The sequence below is a fragment of the Acomys russatus genome, chromosome 23 (genome assembly GCF_903995435.1).
Source record: "Acomys russatus chromosome 23, mAcoRus1.1, whole genome shotgun sequence".
In the NCBI taxonomy this organism is placed as follows: domain Eukaryota; kingdom Metazoa; phylum Chordata; class Mammalia; order Rodentia; family Muridae; genus Acomys; species Acomys russatus.
In genome coordinates this window covers 25,240,330-25,257,781 of record NC_067159.1, presented here as the reverse complement: position 1 = coordinate 25,257,781, position 17,452 = coordinate 25,240,330, and the positions used below count along the sequence as shown (strand labels likewise).

The window sequence follows — 17,452 nt, the reverse complement described above, 5'->3', positions numbered from 1 at the left end:
ACTTCCCTGCTTCATACCCGGCCTCTCCAGCCCTCCTTAACTTTTGAGAAGGGAACGTTCCGCAACTCTCTTACTCATATGTCCTTTATGACTTTAAATCCAGAACCACGTCATCAATACTGCTAAGTTTGGCTACTTGCTTGGGATGGAGCCTGGCCCTCTTCTTGAAATACATTTTTCTGGCGCCTGTGCCACCGCGGTACCGAGTCAAGGGCGAGGGACTGCGGATTTAACTCATGCACGCGCGCACACACACACACACACTAACACAGCGGGGTCCTTCGTGCTAAGAGAGCAGCAGCCACAGCCGCAGCCGCTGCAGCGGTTTATTTTTCTCGTTCCCCTTCAGAGTTCCAAAGAGCCTTCTTATAGGCAGCAAAACAGGAATCCTCCTCCCAGGTGAAATCCCTCAAGAGGTGATTGCACACAGGAGGAAAAGTCTGGAGGAAGGGAAGAATGCGTTCTCAGAGCAGTAAACATGACTAGCTAACCAAGATAAACACAGACATGGAAGCTGCTAGAAACAGGACATGAAACAGCAAGACAGGCAGGCAACCCAGTCGGGCCTGGATCCTACACATTTTTATTGACTTTTCTTTTTTTATTTATTTGTTTGTTTGTTTATTTATTTATGTACATTGGTGTTTTGCCTGCATGTATGTCTGTGTGAGGGTTTAGGATCCATTGGACCAGGGGTTATAGACAGTTGTGAGCTGTCATGTGGGTGCTGGGATTTGAACCCAGGTCCTCGAAGCCAGTGCTGTTAACCAGAAACCTTGTTGCTTTTTTAGGAACAGAAAACCCCTCAGGCCTTTTCTTTTCACAAGGTGCAGGATTATCTGGGAAGAGCCTTTCCCTAAGGGCACCACTGCCTTGATGTCATTTCAACTCAGACCTTTCCTAATCTCTTTCAACACACACACACACACACACACACACACACACACAAAGTGGCCCCAACAGTAAACTCCCTGATGCCTTTTCCCTCCTCTGTATGTTTGCTCTTTGGCCTGATTGTTCTTTTTCATTGTAAACACGCACAAGAGGGATTATTTACAACCGTGTGACAGAATCGATATTTGGCTGTCTTGAAATCTCTTCTGCAAATGTATTAGTCCATTAATTTCCAATTTTGCCTCAGAGGCAGATTCTTAGGACAGAGACCAAAGGCAGCCATATCCTTTGCCAAAATATCACAAGAATGGGTCTCTGACCCAATTGCTAATATTATTCTTCTCATAAACCTCTTGATCTGGGCTTCCAGTGTCCACATTGCTCTCAGCACTACTGTCTTCCAAACCCTGCTAGAATGGCCCACAAGGCCTGCTTACAGCGTTCAACCAGCAGAAGCATCGGTCTTTACCAATGTCTATCCCAGGGCCTGGCTAGACTCGGGGTGAGCAGCTTGGAGGCCTGTAGTAACGTCTGTTGTCTTTAGAGTTGGCTAAGGAGAAGGTTCTGTGAATATAGCTGAGTCAAAATTCCTGCCCCGTGCAACCTTCCCAGTGGGCATGCTTGTTTCTTTGTCTCACTCTGCCCAGTGTTTGAGAAGGCAGCCAGCCGGGCAGTGACTTTGGAGGTATCTTGGAATCAGTTTGTCCCATCCGTGATGAGATGAAGGAGGAAAGAGAAATACAAATGGGTCGTGGTTGCCCTTTCACCACCCTCGTTCTCTAGTGCCCCTGAGTGGGAGTGCACAGTATGTCACAGGGAGCAGCTAGTACAGTCTAGTCTGTCTCTGAAAGAGGCTGGAGTAAGTAGTGGGATTTCCACATCTTACCCATGACTCAGTGCCCTCCAGTCTCCCGTTTCCTCCTACAGTAAACCACGTAAGCTGTAAGGCGCTCTCGTAGCCCCCCTTAATATACATCCAGTTCATAGGTTCTGTTCCTTTAGAGAACTCTGACTAAAACACCAGGTTGCTATGCATTTTCTCGGCTTCACGCGATGCGACTATATCCTGTGATTAGCCAAGTCTGCATCAGTTTCTTCTCCCCGGGACTTGGCTTTCTGCTGTTTTTGAAGAGATTTTTCTCAAGCTCTGGAGTTTCACCATGTCTGTTTGCCTAAAATAATCCCTATGGATGTGTATTCCCTAGGTATAACAACTAGGTTGTACAACCACCTGCGTAAAGCTGCTGGGGTCAGTTTGATGTGTCTGTGCTTTATTCTAATTTCTGCTAAAGTCTCACATAACACATAATTTCTTTTAGTTAATATTTGCAATGACAGAACTCTCACCTCAGCCTAATCTTTCCTTGTCAGTGTATTTGGTATTCCAGCCAATTATGCCTTGGCCTGAGTTCTGGTTCTCAATATGTAGCAAGGTCCCAGGCTGCTAATCAGCAAGGGCACTGAGATATGTGGGTAACTGCAATTAATCCATGGAATATGTGCCCAAAATAGCATCTAGATAGTCCTACCATAGTGAGTCCACAGGGTGGTCTGAACATGGGCCAAGAATGATTGGCGATAAATTAGTACTGAGTGTCTGGTACTTTGAAAAAGCTAATGTTGGAAGTGTCACTTGGTAATGTGTGAAAATTTCTAACAATGAGCTTTAATTGCCAACTACATGGAAACCATCCCTTTCAAACATTAATAAGATAATTGTACTAAGCTCATGCCTGGATGTGTGTGACTGTGGGAAATATTAACCTGTTGCTCTCAAATTTTGGCTTAGAGAATGTGAGTTTACATTTAAATTTTGCTCATTTGCATGCCAAGTTTTATCGTGATTATGCAAAAAGAACCCCCCCCCCAAAATACACAAAAAAATCCTATATTTTTTATTGGATGTATTTTTATATATTTTATTAATTTATTCATATTACATCTCAATTGTTATCCCATCCCTTGTATCCTCCCATTCCTCCCTCCCTCCTACTTTATAAACAGATGGTTGATGTCATGGCTACACATCGGATGCCACAAACAGGAAACAGTCTAATCTCACAAGCAAAGAAAATGCCACAGTTGTTAAATTGTGTACATAGTTGTACACAGGGGACAATATACATATATTCTACAATTACAGCATATGTATATACATATAGTATATATACATAGTGTGTACGTATATTCACACAGAGGATTTGGACTATATAATTTACATAATTTGGTATTATATTAAAATAATTTAGGTTCAGCACAAAATTAGGCACTTCCTCTGCTACTAATATTAGTAACATTTGGGAAGGTATAAGTTTTTAAACAACTTCTTTGTAGATGGAGCTAAGAACAAGACAATAATATAAAACTTATTTATGTCTTCAAATTTTCTTGAACATATCAAATGAGAAGTAAATAGAATGCATTTACTTGGAGCATTTACCAAGTTGCAGTGCACATTGACACTTATGTCAATGTCTTAGTTAGCTTTTACTAAAGCAAAGGAAGAGTTGACATGTTCTGCAAATGCTCAAGTGACGCTTGAGGTCTGAATCTTAAATTTGGTGACAGATCTTTGCAGTGTCTTGACATGTGAGGTGGTCCTTTTGAAGGATCTGTCATTTTCTCTTTCATTTTTCTTTTCCCTTTTTTCATTTCTTTTTCTTTATTTCTTTTTTTCTTTTTGAGACACTGTTTCTCTGTGTGGCCTTGGCTGTCCTGGACTCACTTTGTAGACCAGGCTGGCCTCAAGCTCACAGAGATCGACCTACCTCTGCCTCCTGGAGTGCTGGGCTTAATGGTGTGCACTGCCACTCCCCACATGGATCTGCCATTTTCTTTCTTTCTTTTTTTAGGGGAACATTTAAAAATGTTTTTTATTAAGTATCTTTTATTCTGTTTCTTTTTTTATATATAAATTTACATTATTACACATGAGTAAAATAAACTACATATAACAGGAAGAACCACAAGACAATCAATCAGGAATTATATAAACGTTACATTCATAGTGATTTGGCTATTTGTACTTGGCAAACATGAAGTAAACATCTTTCCTAGCTTGTTGGGTCTAAATTTATGAATGGAGATTAATATCTATCATACCTCATCTCTATTAACTTAAAACATCTATCTTGATCTAAAAACATCTTAATCCCTAACCTACTAAGCTTGATTGAAAGACTAAACTATCTGGTCTTCAAACCCATCAGAGACTTGAGAAGGGGTAAAACTTAAATATCTGAGTGAACGCGGAGTGCAGGTTAGCAGCTTCCAAAATGAAAAAATGACTGAGACAGTTTACTGCCTGAACAGTCACCCAACACTCTCTATAATGTTGGAACATCATCTTCAGCCTTCCGGCCCAATCCCTAAATCACCTTGAAGAAACCTAAAGAGAACAATGTTCCATTTTCCTCTCAGGGGGGTTGGATAGGTTTCTGTTGACTCTCTTGGTCTACAGATGCTTATTTTCATTAGGAGTTGCTTATAAGTATTATTGGTCTTTTACAGAGAGGAAGATAGGTTGGACACAGCCTTTCTTTATCTTTCTTTTGTAGGTAAGAAGATAGGAGCTGAAAAAAAAAGAAAGAAGGAGGGATATAGAAATATAGAGGGAGGATAGATCAAAAGGTAGGTTATTGAATCTACTTCTCATTTCAAGGCCTTAATTGTTACTCACAAATAAAGTTATTTTTTTAATTCAATGGTATTGAATTTTGTATGTTGATACAAATCATGCTCATATCAAAAACTAGTCTAATTTTATCACAAGAATATATATTCTAGGTCTAATAGAGAGATATGACTCTATAGGTATATGAGGTAAAATAGTTAAATGAGGTCTTCAAAAACTTCAGAGACCAACAGAATATGGCATTTAAAGATTTTTTTTTTTATTATTTTAAAGATTCTTTGACAAGAAGACAGGTTAATTCCTGGCAACACCCAGCCTGCCTCAAAGAAGAAGATGTGCATCAAAGAACCTCCTTATGGAGTTGGCTTCAAAGGTGGATCTGCCATTTTCTATGTGAAAAAAAAATATATCTTCTGTGTCAAAGTAGAATAAAATACAAAGGTATTTAAATTTGATTAATAATTTAAAAAATAAAGACAATTTTTTGCTAAATTCTGCCTAAGAAAAATATTTATTGAAGACTCTTTTGGAAAAAAAGGCAAAGGTTAAACAGAGAGAGAGAGAGAGAGAGAGAGAGAGAGAGAGAGAGACAGAGACAGAGACAGAGACACAGAGACACAGAGACAGAGACAGAGACAGAGACACAGAGAAAGACAGAGAGACAGAGAGAGTGCTGTGGTAACACATGCCTTTAATCCCAACACTCAGTGAGTCAGAGGCAGCAGGATTGCTATGAGTTCGAAGCCAGCCTGGTCTACAAAGCATGTCTAGGACACTCAATACTACACAGAGAAGCCCTGTATCAAAAATCAAAAATTCCCAAGAAAGTATTCTTTTTTTATAAGACATCAGTAGATTTCAATGCCAAGCAGTCATAGCTGTGAATATTCTCAATATGGAGTTGAATTATTTGTATCTTGTAACTGTGGAGAGAATGTTTTTTTGCATTAGACTATTATATCTGCAAGATAAAGATCAATTAAAACTATGCAATTTCAAACACATTAACATGTAAACATTTAAATAGTGTAAGCAGTTGTGGAATACTCATACAAAATCATGACTTAGTAAGGAAAACCAAAGGACAATAAGGAAGACATACATAGAGGTTATGTGTGTTTACAAAACTGATACAAGTCTGTCAAGCTGCAATGAGAATAATTATCATGTCTGTATCATCTCACTGTTTCTTGCATGAGTACATTCTTACGCCAACATCAATTAGGTCTGTCTCTCTCCCTCCTCCAGTCTCCCTCCTTCCTTCCTATTTATACAGTATAACTCAGCTATGATTTCTCTTAGCCATATTCCCTGAATAGCCTCCTCCTTAACACTCACAGCACTGGTCCTTTTTCTTTTCTGTGGTATTGTTACATAGCAAACTTGCCTCCGTTTGAGTACATAGCTGGACTTTTGAGTATTTTTTAATAATATATGTTTGAAAAAATAGCTTTCTCTTTTTCTGTTGTTGGAAGGGAAGTGAGGAAGAATATGCCCAGAGCCTTCAACTGATAAGGAATATGAGCATTTACTTTTAGTTTATTTTATTATGTTTCAAATAAAGAATATGGATTTGTTTTGTTCTTAAAACTTTATAAAAATCTCTTTCTTTGATTTGAGTGAAATTTTCTAAAAGACACTCACCAGTGAGGCTGGTGAAGTTCATAAAAGCCACGTAAGAAAAAAAATTATAAACTATTTTTATACATGTTTTCCTCATAAATAAAAAAAACTCAAGACTTTGTTTAATAATTTATAAAATCTCTTCAAAATAATTAGTAAACATATAATCAAGTTTCTTTCTGATTATAGCGTACTAAGCTTAGACAACCTGCATACTAACTGCCGTCTACAAATACTGTAACTTTTCTCCAACCATTAAGGAAACAGAAGAGGGCTGGAGGGGTGCTTCAGTGATGAAGAACACTAGCTGTTAAAGAGGCTCAGGATCCAGGTTCCCAGCACCCACAGCCTATGAAAAGTAGTGAAGGTGTCAGAGAACAAACCCTAGTTCTACCTCTACAGGCTAACATCTAATATGCTTCTGGAAATGTTGTTGGCTTCCTAATGATGCATGGATATACCCATGAACTTTAAAAGGTCTTAGATGGTTCTAGTTTTCTTTATCGACATCTTAACAAAGGAGTTGTCAAAGGTAGCATCTTTATCTACACTATCGTATACAAAATGAACACCCAGTTTCCATTAAAGGAGAGATAAACCCGTTTTTGTTATGATCCCAAGTGTGGGATGGGGAACGGTCTTGTGAGAGAACAGGTGATGTTAATCCACTGGAAGACGAACCACCTCATGTGGGAGCTAGATTGTTGACAGCTGAAAAGATCCATGAACAAACTCTAGGAGGAGATGTATAAGTGAGCCCAAAATTGGAGGCGGGGTCTGGAGACGTGAGATAGTTTTGGCTGTTTGTCGCTCCACTTCAAGACGCTCCTAGAGAGAACTGCTCGAGGGAAGGCTTCGGGGCTCTGGGTCCCTACTGAAGGTCTGGGTTCTCGTTGTTCGAGGTTCCAGCAGAAGGAATTCTGCTGACTACACCAGGAGAATTGTTCCTCGGAACTGATATCCTTACGGTTTTGTTATTGTATTCTTTAATCCTCTTTTCCTATTGTTAGGTTAGTTGGGTTATAAGTGATGTATGTTCAGTTAATAAGTTCATAATAAAATATATTTGTTAAGAAAATTTAGCCTATATTCTATTTAGTCTTTACATTAGCTAGGCAGTAAGTGGCCTCATCATGTGATTTAAGATAAAAGTAGGTTATATTAGCCCCCTGCTGAATAAGCATGATGATGATGACTATAGCAATATACATTTTATTTATTATTGGCACTATTATTAAAATTTGAAAAAGCAAAGAAGAATATTAGGCATCATGGGGTAGCAAGCTCAGAAAACAGGTATGACCCTTTCGTGGTGGTCTGGGGGAACAGAATAAGGAGTATAATTACCACAGCATAGGTATCCAAAGGTGGGTTTTCCTAGGACCAGGACAAACTTCTAAGGATGCTGAGAGCTGTGATGGATAGTTTCTGAAAGTATGGGAGCTACTGGCTAAAGTCCACATCCATCTCTTGAATGAACTGCAATGGGACTGGAAGCAGACAGGAACAAATTCCCCTCAACTTTGTCGGGCCCCACAGTCTCCTTGCAATGCTCTGTATTAACAGAATGAACATGAAATGGCTGGCACAACAGGAAGATGGCTTGAGAATATGTCAGCAGCATCATGAAAGCAAAGGTTGGAAACTGAGAAACAGTTTCAAAATTGATATATCACACCTAGGACTCCGGTGACGGCAGATTTAGCAGATGGAGCAGTAGCAAGGTGATGAGGGGACAGATTCAAGTTAGAGTCTGTCTGTGTTTCATTTCTGTGACTGTGATGAAAAACCTGACAAGGGCAACTTCTGGGAGAAAGGGCTTATTTCAGGCCACAATGATAGGAAACAATGCAGCACGGTAGAGAGGACAAGGCTGCAGAAGCTTGAGGTAGCTACTCAAGGCACAGTCACAGCTGAGAGCCGAGAGTGATGAAATCATGTGTGCAGCCTCGTGGGCATTGCTCTTGCGCCACCTTTTCAGGATCCCCCTGCCTAGGAAGTGGTGCCACCTGCAGTCAACAGTCTTTCCCACTCAGCGAATGTAGTGGTGGTAGCGCACGCCTTTAATCCCAGCACTCAGGAGGCAGAGGCAGGTGGATCACTGTGAGTTTGAGGCCAGCCTGGTCTACAATGTGAGTCCAGGACAGCCAAGGCTACACAGAGAAACCCTGTCTCGAAGAACCAAAAGATAATAAATAAATAAATAAATAAGTAAGTAAATAAATAAATAAATAAAACAGACCCCACAGATATCTCTACAGTTCAACAGGATCTAAACAAGCCCTGATGGAGACTCCCTTTCTTGGTGGTTCTATATTGTATAAAGTGGACAATTGAACTTAACCATCACAGTGTCATCTGGAGACAAAATTTTCAAACAACGTCAAATATTGTGGCTAAAGAAAGAGCCCTTTTGTTTCATGGTTAAGAACCGTCTAAGTAGAAGTTTTAAGAAAATACCCTAAACAAATTCCAGATCAAATAACTAGATGCGGTGCATGTTGACAACTCTCAAAACTTTTGCCACAAAAGGAAAGGAAGATTTTTAAAAATGACCCAGGAAAGATGCCAGATTTAAGAAAGGGTGTTTTATTTAATAAAGGAAGGAAAAACAAACAAGGGATTTTTTGATAAAAAGGGAAATATTTTCTTTTTAAAAAACAATGCTCGTTAGTTCACTGAGATTTTCATACAATGTGTTTTTGTCATATTCCAGTCCCTCCCTCAACTCTTCCCAGATCCACCATCTCCACTTTCACCTCCTCATATACACAACTTTGAATATGCTCTCCCACATCCACCTCAGTGTGTCCAGCTTATGTGGCCCAGCTTCTCATGGGAACGTAACCTGCCCTGGAATGTGACTGACCTGACATACTAAGGGCTATGTCATCAAAGAACACAGATCTTCCCGCTCCCAGAATCTATCAAATGCTAAAAGCTTCTCAGGCAGTAGTAGCATGTAATGGCTATGTCAGCGTCCTATGCTGGAATTTTGTCTGGCTTGAGCTTGCACGGGTCTTGTGCATGCTCTGATAACTCCTACAAATTCATCTATTAAATTGTGAGTTCTTATGTTCAAGCATGTTATTGAGTCCAGAAAGCACTGTTTCCTTGAAGTTACCTACCACGATGGTTCTTACAATCTTCCTGTTCCCTCACCTGTGAAGGTTCCTAAGACTTGGGAGTAGGACATTCCATTTAGGGCTTAGCACTCTGCAGTCTCTATTGTGAGTCTCTGTGTTAAGTATAATTTACTGCAAGGAGAAGCTTCTCTTATGAGAGTTGAGAGATGTATTTATCTTTGGGTATAGCAATACATCGTTAGAAATTATTTTATCTCTTTGCTCATTTATCACAATAATAAGAGTGAGTTATCCCTTAGGGCCCATAACCTATCTAGCTACAGGTTCTTGACCCCATTAAGAGTACTAGGTACTGGTCCCATTTCATGGAGTAGCCCTCCAAGCTGATCAAACTGTGGTTGGTCACTCCCATAATATTCATGACACTATTACCCCAGTGGGCATATCTTTGAAGGACAGTTGTTACTGTAGCTCATAGGATTCTCAGCTAAGTAAGACTGACGATTACTTTTCTCTTCTGGTAGCATACACAGCACCTCCCAGCACTATGAAAGCAAGCCAAAAATGACGAAGCTTCCAGGTTGGTACTAGTGTGCTTTCTCCATATACGGTGACTTCAACACCAGAGCCTTACCCACCACCACGTTCTGAAGACTGTATGAACTCAGTGCAAGAGTATTGATACTACTAGCCTGTAATGCTCGGGGGTTTATGAGAACTCATTGGTCAACAACTCAAAAAGAGGTGATCTATTCCTAATATTGGGATAGTTATTGATAGCGTGTGCATAACTGAGATATTGTCCCCTCACTTATTATAGGGTAATTTTATTAAAGTGTTTTATATATGTTTATACTTTTAGAGAGCTTCTATAGTAGTAGATTTCCATATTGCTTTCCCAAAAAGATTCTGGCATTAGCTAACCATCTCCATATTCCTCCTCTATCTTGCCCTCTTATGCCTCACCATTATTTTATCTTCTATGTCCCCCTTTAGCCATTTATATCACTGTATTCTATCTTCTCTATTTTGAATTTCCCCCATGACCACTTACTAATTTCCTGACCTTTATGGGTACTCCAAATAAAACACACATGTATAGATATTCAAAGCTAGCATCTATAAGTGAGAAAAAAAACCATGCCATGTTTTCTTTCTGTGTCTGGGTTATCTGAGAATGAATGTTCCTATCTCCATCCATTCAACCATGAATTTTATAGTTTTACTTTTCTTAATATATGAATAATATTCTGTTGTGTGAATATATCACATTTTAATTCTCCATTTATTGGATAATGTACATCTGGGATACTTCTATATCCTGGCTACTGTAAATGGAGTGGCAATGACCAGGAATGATTGCTGGAGTTGGATAGAAAGTATCCTGAGTATACCCAAAAAAGGTACAGGTGGGTCTTGGGGTAGACCTGCTCCACCGCATCTTCTTCTCATCTTTTTAAAAAACACTCCGCACCAATTCATAATGGCTGCACCAATTTGCACTCCCACCCACAGTGAGCAAGTGTTTTCCTTTTCCCACATCCACACCAGCATCCACTGTCATTTGTTTTTTGATCTTAAGTATTCTGGCAGGATTAAAATGAAATCTCAAAATAGCTTTAAACTGTACTTCCCTGGTGGTTAAGGATGTTGGCTTTCTCCTTCCTCTTCCATTTATTCCTTTTTGTTTAGTTTTGTTTTACATTTTTATTACTTTTTTCTTTTTTTACATATACATTTATATTATTACACATATATACAATAAACTACCTACAGCAAGAAGAACCATGAAACAATCAGTAGTTATAGAAATGTTATATTCATAGTGCTTCAGCTATTTGTATTTGGCAGCCTTGAAAAAAACATCTTTCCTATCTTGGTGAGTCTAAAATTCTGAATGTAAATCAATATCTATCATATCTCATCTCTATCAACTTAAAAAATCTATCTAGATCTAAAAACATCTTAGCCCCTAAACAACTAAGCTTAATTGTAAAACTAAACTATCTGGTCTTCAACCCCATCAGAGACTTGAGAAGGAATAAAATTAATTACCTGAGTGTACAAGGAGTGCAGGTTAGCAGCTTCCAAATGAGAAAATGACAGAGATAGTTTGCTGCCTGAATAGTCACCCAAAACTCTGATAACGTTGGAGCAGCATCTTCAGTTTTCTGGCCCAATATATCTGACAGACATATTTGTGAGGGAGGAGCTTGCTTACCCTGTCTTGGCAGAGTTTGGCCATCAACTCTGCCTGCATCCAAACTTGCCCATTTTTAGGCAAAATTCTGTCTATGACAGAAATGGGGACATTTCCCCCCCAGTGGCTGGTTTGCCACATTTGAAGCCATCTCCATAAGGAGGTTCTCTGATGCTCATCATCTTCTTTGAGGTAGGCTGGGTGTTGCCAGATGTTAATCTGTCTGCTATTCCTAGCTTGTTTATCCATTTTACCCACTTTTATTTGGGCCCCCACAAAAGTATTATTCATCCCAAATCAGCTGGAAGAATTCTTTTTTTTTTTTTTTATTAATTTATTCTTGTTACATCTCAATGTTTATCCCATCCTCCCCCCTCCCCATTTTCTCATTATTCCCCTCCCCTATGACTGTTCCTGAGGGGGATTACCTCCCCCTATATATTCTCATAGGGTATCAAGTCTCTTGTTGGCTACCTGCTGTCCTTCCTCTGAGTGCCACCAGGTCTCCCCCTCCAGGGGACATGGTCAAATGTGAGGCACCATAGTACGTGAGAAAGTCATATCACACTCTCCACTAAGAGAACAATGTCCCGTTTCCCTTAAGCGGAGTTGGGTAGATTTTTGGTTGCTTTCTTGGGCTATAAATGTTTATTCTCATAGGGAGTTGGTTATAAGTTAGTATTGGTCTTATTCAAAGAGAAAACAAGGATGGACTCAGGGCTGTCTCTCTTTTCCTTTATCTTTCTTTCTTAGGTTTGGAGATAGGGGTTGAAAAGAAAGAAGGAGGAATATAGAAATACATAGGGCTGATAGGACAAAAAGTAGATTATTGAATCTATTCCTCAACTTAATGCCTTAATTGTTACTGACCAAGTTATTTTTACTTCATTGGTACAGAATTTTGTATATTGATGAAAAATAAGTCTAACTTTGATGCATTGGTATAGAATTCACATTTAAGGTCATTCTTCACACAAATTACACATGTGTATATGTGTATTTCTACTCTGATATGAAGTATTATGCTCATACGTCTCAATTATAACACAAGGTTTGCTTCCTGTACTTTGAAAGTGCTATTTCAGGCTGCATAGGATAATTACGTAACACAAGTTAACTGGTAGTTGGTCAACTCATGGTCATGTCAATTACTAGTCTATTTTCATCATAAGACTATACATCCTAGGTGTAAAAGATAGAGATGATTTCTATAGATAGATAATGTAAAAGAGTTAGATATGGTCTTCAAAAGCCTCAAAGACCTACAGAATATGGCATTTATTCTTTAAAATAATTTTAAAGTATTTTTTTTTGAGATTATAGTATAATAAATTATTTCCCCATTTTATTTTCTACCTTCAAATCCTTCTTCCAACCCTGTGCCCTGTGTTCTCTTTCAAATTCATGGTCTCCTTTTATTTAATTGTTTTGTTGTTGTTGGTGGTGGTGATGGTGGTGTTGGTGGACTCTGGAGCTCACCAAAGTAGCTAGTGTAAACTGACAAAAAGGAATCCTCTTGTCTTTGTCTCCTCAGAGGTGGGATTTTTAAAATGTGCTGCCACACCTGGCTTTTTAAAAAAAAAAAAAAACTAAATAGCTCACGAGGAATTTTCCAGCCCAACATCATTAAGATTAATTGTCCTTAAATTACATCAGTGTTTGTCTGTCCTACCTATTGATACAGTGGCCATTTGAATGCTCCCGCATCTATTCATGATGAGCTCTAGCCATCTTCGGCAAAAAACCTTGTTACTCAGATACTATGCTGAGCCCATTTTATTTCCTGAATATTACTGTGTGTAGTTGCCATTCTGTTAATTCTGTGATGAAAGAAAGTACCTTATCATGCTGTAAGTCTTAACTGTCTTTGAATTCTTTGGAACTCCGAAAACATGTTGTTTTGTGGTCTTGAGCTTCCACTTAACCTGGGGCTATCTGTTAGATATTTGCTTGCCTCTTGAAAGTGATTGATAATCTCTAATGATTAACAGCCTGGGGATTCCTTAAGCACAGCAATTCTGTAAAGAAACCAAAGGTTTCTGTTTCAAACAAATAGCTGTATTCACAAGACAGCATGCTCTGCCTTGCTGAATGTGAAGCAAAGCAATTCATGGTTTCCTAACATCTGGATTTCATTTATTACTAAAGCAGGATACAATGGGCTGGTGCGGGGGTGGGCGGGGGCAGCGGCGTGGGGGCATGAGCTGAAATCAGTTTTCATGACCATTACCTGATCTTATTTTTAGACTGAGAATTACCTTCTCTGTTTAAGTCAGGCTCTACCATGCTTGTCTTGTAAGGGAAGAGCGCATTTCATTGGGAACAAGTTACAGGGACATAATCTACTCCTTCCTTCCCTCTGACAACAAAACAAATCAAATCAAAACAAAAGCAAATTCACCCACATAGCGGACAATGCTGGAATAAGAGGAGACATAATCTTGGTTGAAATTTCTCTGCAGTGACTGATGGTCTTAAGATTCCAAATTACATACAGTTGTTAAAATATTGTACTTCAAAAAAATATAATATTCTAGGTCTTGATGCTGTAACTTTTCAACTTGTTTATCTAAATTTGATGATGGTTGGATCTTTAGAAATGTATTCCTATGTTGGGTATCAGAACCAATCTTTCACAACTGATTAGCATTTACCTGTGACGCTAACATTATCCTTCATTGTTTATCACCTTGTACAAAATTTTATGTGTGTTAATGCATGCCTTTCAAGAAAACATCTTCATCGATCCCTTCCCATCTGGCTTTTGAAAGACAGAATATCTCTATATAGCCCAGGCTGGGTTTTACAATCCTGTTTCCTCTGTCTCCTGAGTGTTGGGATTACAGGCATGTGCTGGAAGGAAAGTGAACACATTTTTTTTTAAAAAAATCCTACAGATAATTTGCTGGACAAATGATTTTTTTCAAATATTGCTTCAATGTTTTGAAAACAAACCTATTTTTTTAGTTAAAATGGCAGGGCATTTGAAAGATAATTTAAATGAAGATAGAGAAGGAATTTTCATACTGGCCGGTCCTGGCCAGCCCAGTAGCCCCAGACACAACTAAGAGCACTGTACAAAAAGGAATAAAAACTTTGCGATAGGGAGTCTAGCTTGAGAATGACAAGGGCTCTGGAAGTTATACTTTGAATGACAGATAAGTTTTGTCTGGGGCTCAGAGATCTTAAATGATGGCGTGGTTATTCAAGTTAGAAAGAAAGATGAAAAGAAACAGTATACTTCCGGATACTTAAAGCTAGACCTAGCCAAGTGCTGGAAAACAAAATGCAGGAAAATCCCCCAAGTGTGTTGCCAGGGACATGGCCTAGCTGACCTCGGTGTAACTTTTTGTTCTGCTGATGGTCACAGGGCTCTAGAGTCTGCCCTGCTTTCTCACTGGCTCCACTGTGTCTTCAGAGAACATGTTTGGCCTGACTGTTTTCCTCTTTCTAAACCCTCTCCCAGAAGGGTTTAGCAATAACACTCACTTGAAGAGGCTTAATTCTCAGAAGGCCTTTAGGACTGGAAAGAGAAAATTTTCAAAGAGATAAATGTTATTTTTCTCCTTAGTTGCTGGCCAGTACAATTTGAAATCTAAAAATAAAGTCAACATTGGTCTAATGTGTTAATGTATATCTGCTTTTACTGTGTTTCTACTTAGTTCAGTTGTCTGTGTGTAATTTCACTCCACGTGTATTTACCAGAGCATCTTTTGATGAAGACACTCACATCCTGGGCCTAACACTACTACAAAACTAAGGGATTAGGAGTTATACAAATTCTTAGATGGGCAGGCAGTTAGGGAATGGTGCCGTGAGTAAGAAATAAAGATGGCGGTCTTCTAAGATGGCTGACTTTTACTGCATCCTCCTGTGTGAAAGGCAGAAAAGAGAACCTCCCACACCCACATCTGCTTTAGGTGCTGAACACAAAAAACTTAAAACTTAAAATTCTTAAAAGTCCATCAGGACTGGAAAGACATAATTGTCAAAGAGAGAAGAATTCTTTTTCTCTTTAGTTGCTGGCCGGTAATACTTAAGATCTAAAATTAAAGTCAATGTTAGCCTAATGTAATAATAAAAGGGCAGTGTTTGTAGTGGCAAATATTTTAAAGTACCTTACAGTATTCCCAGCCAAAGCCTGAAAGCTGAGACAATTCACCATGCTTGTTTCATAATTCTGACCTGGAGTTTGATGACGTTTCCTTCTACATCATGGCCCCTGAGCAGTGCATAAGACAATGAACTGGATACTATCTGGCCAGTTTTCATCTGGTACATCCTAAAACAAACTCTTTGACTTAACTGTGGTTCTTCCTGTAGCAAAATTGAGGTTTTTGTGGCCAGCTTGTTGTAGTTGTTATTGGTGGTCTGCTTGCTTTTTCAGTGGTACAGACCAAAAGCATTAAACAAAAGTATACAGATTATAAACTTAGGGATGGAAGTGAATGTTTACAATGAGAAAAGAACGTTGTAAGTTTTTCTTTTTAAAAAGATGAACAACACAAATGTATACCATACTACAAAAACATACAAAATGTATGAGGAAGGCAGTCATCTACAGGCCATGAAGAGAATCCTCCTCATGCACAGAGTCTCGCTTTCATATATTTTCCCCAAGGAGTAGACAAACGCAGCAAGCACACATGGAGAAAGACCCTCTAGAAAGTAGAGGGGGAGACTAGGGAACCCTAAAATCCAGTCTCTCCTCTAGGGATGTGGATTTTAAGGGTCTTTGAGCAGGTCTCCCTAATTTAGGTTAGTCAGTTTGATCAATGACAGGGTGTCTGATAGACCCACAATGTTGGAATAAACATGTTCTGACCTTGCCTTGAACTTGAGGAAACAGTCTGTCATTCGAGGTCAGGGAGGGGTGGGAGGGGGGGTTGGGAAGGATGGGGTGAGTAGGTGAGGAGGGCTTTCTTAGTGGAGAAAAAAAGCCTGCCAAGCCTTTGCTTTAAGTTTCCAGGTTTTTGTGTCAGGCCAGGAGGGTGGGGCAGAAATCAACCATCTTGGAAGATTGCCATCTTTATTTCTTACTCATGACACCTTTTCCTAGCTATCTGCCCATCTGAGAATTTGTCTAACTCCTAATCCCTTGGTTTTGTAGTACATTCATTAACTTTAAGCATGATCAATGGATATCAGTCATTCACCATTGGTAATTGCATTGTACACAAAATGTGAATCCCTGTGTAGGAACAGTCACTGTAACAAGCCTGAAGGTTTGTGCCCATAAAGTCATAAGAACTTTCTATCTGTAAAGTCCTCATTAAAAACCAAATCTTTCCATCCAGGTGAGGTGGCACATGCCTGTAATACCAGCACTTGGGAGGCAGAGGAAGACTTTGAGGCCAGTCTGGTCTACAAAGTGAGTCCAGGACAGCCAAGGCTACACAGAGACACCCTGGCCCAGAAAAACAAAACAAAATGAAATAAAACAAAACAGAACAGAACAGCAGCAAACCCCAAGCCTTTCCAAGACGATTTTTTGTTTGGAAATTGGAGGAATTTTCCACAGAGCAGCTTCTGGCACAATACCTATCAATGTCCTCTTCTCCTTTCCACAGCCCAAGTACTCAGTGTCAAATGGGCTATGCACACTTTCCTCTGCCTTTGCCTATGACGTTGCCACATCAAGTGAGTTGGCACAATGCACGGGAAGATTGTGCCTGGAAGCCATTGCTCCTTCCCTCAACAGCTGACAATAACTTTACATGTATGTGATTGTCAGCCACATAAGTAATTCCCATGATATTCCTCTTAGCTAAGTTCCAGTAATATCCCTGCCACTTCAGTACCACATTAGAGGAGAAATTAGAGCTAGCTACAACCAAAGCCATTTAAGTGTCTTTACTTTGGCAATTTCAGAAGGGCATAGAACGTGCACACACGTTGGTCTTTCTTCCTAGGCCTTAGGAGGTATCCTGGGAGTAAGGTCTGTGGGCCTTCAACTTTATCAGCTTCCTGTTGAATTATTCCCTGGCGGAAGGATTGAACTGGAGTGCTTCTTTC

At 39.4% G+C, this 17,452-nt stretch overlaps 1 protein-coding gene across 2 annotated transcripts in view; it reads left to right on the top strand.

Annotated features, from left to right (window-relative positions):
* Positions 1-17,452, top strand: part of Myoz2 (myozenin 2) — a 1,071,004-nt gene that overhangs the window by 819,977 nt on the left and 233,575 nt on the right. The window contains exon 1 of one of the 2 annotated variants that reach the window (XM_051165560.1): positions 15,942-15,946. The exons of the other annotated variant lie outside the window; for it this stretch is intronic. The gene's annotated coding sequence lies outside the window, so the exon portion shown is untranslated. Of the gene's footprint in view, positions 1-15,941; positions 15,947-17,452 lie in introns of those variants that run through there. 2 annotated transcript variants of the gene reach the window in all.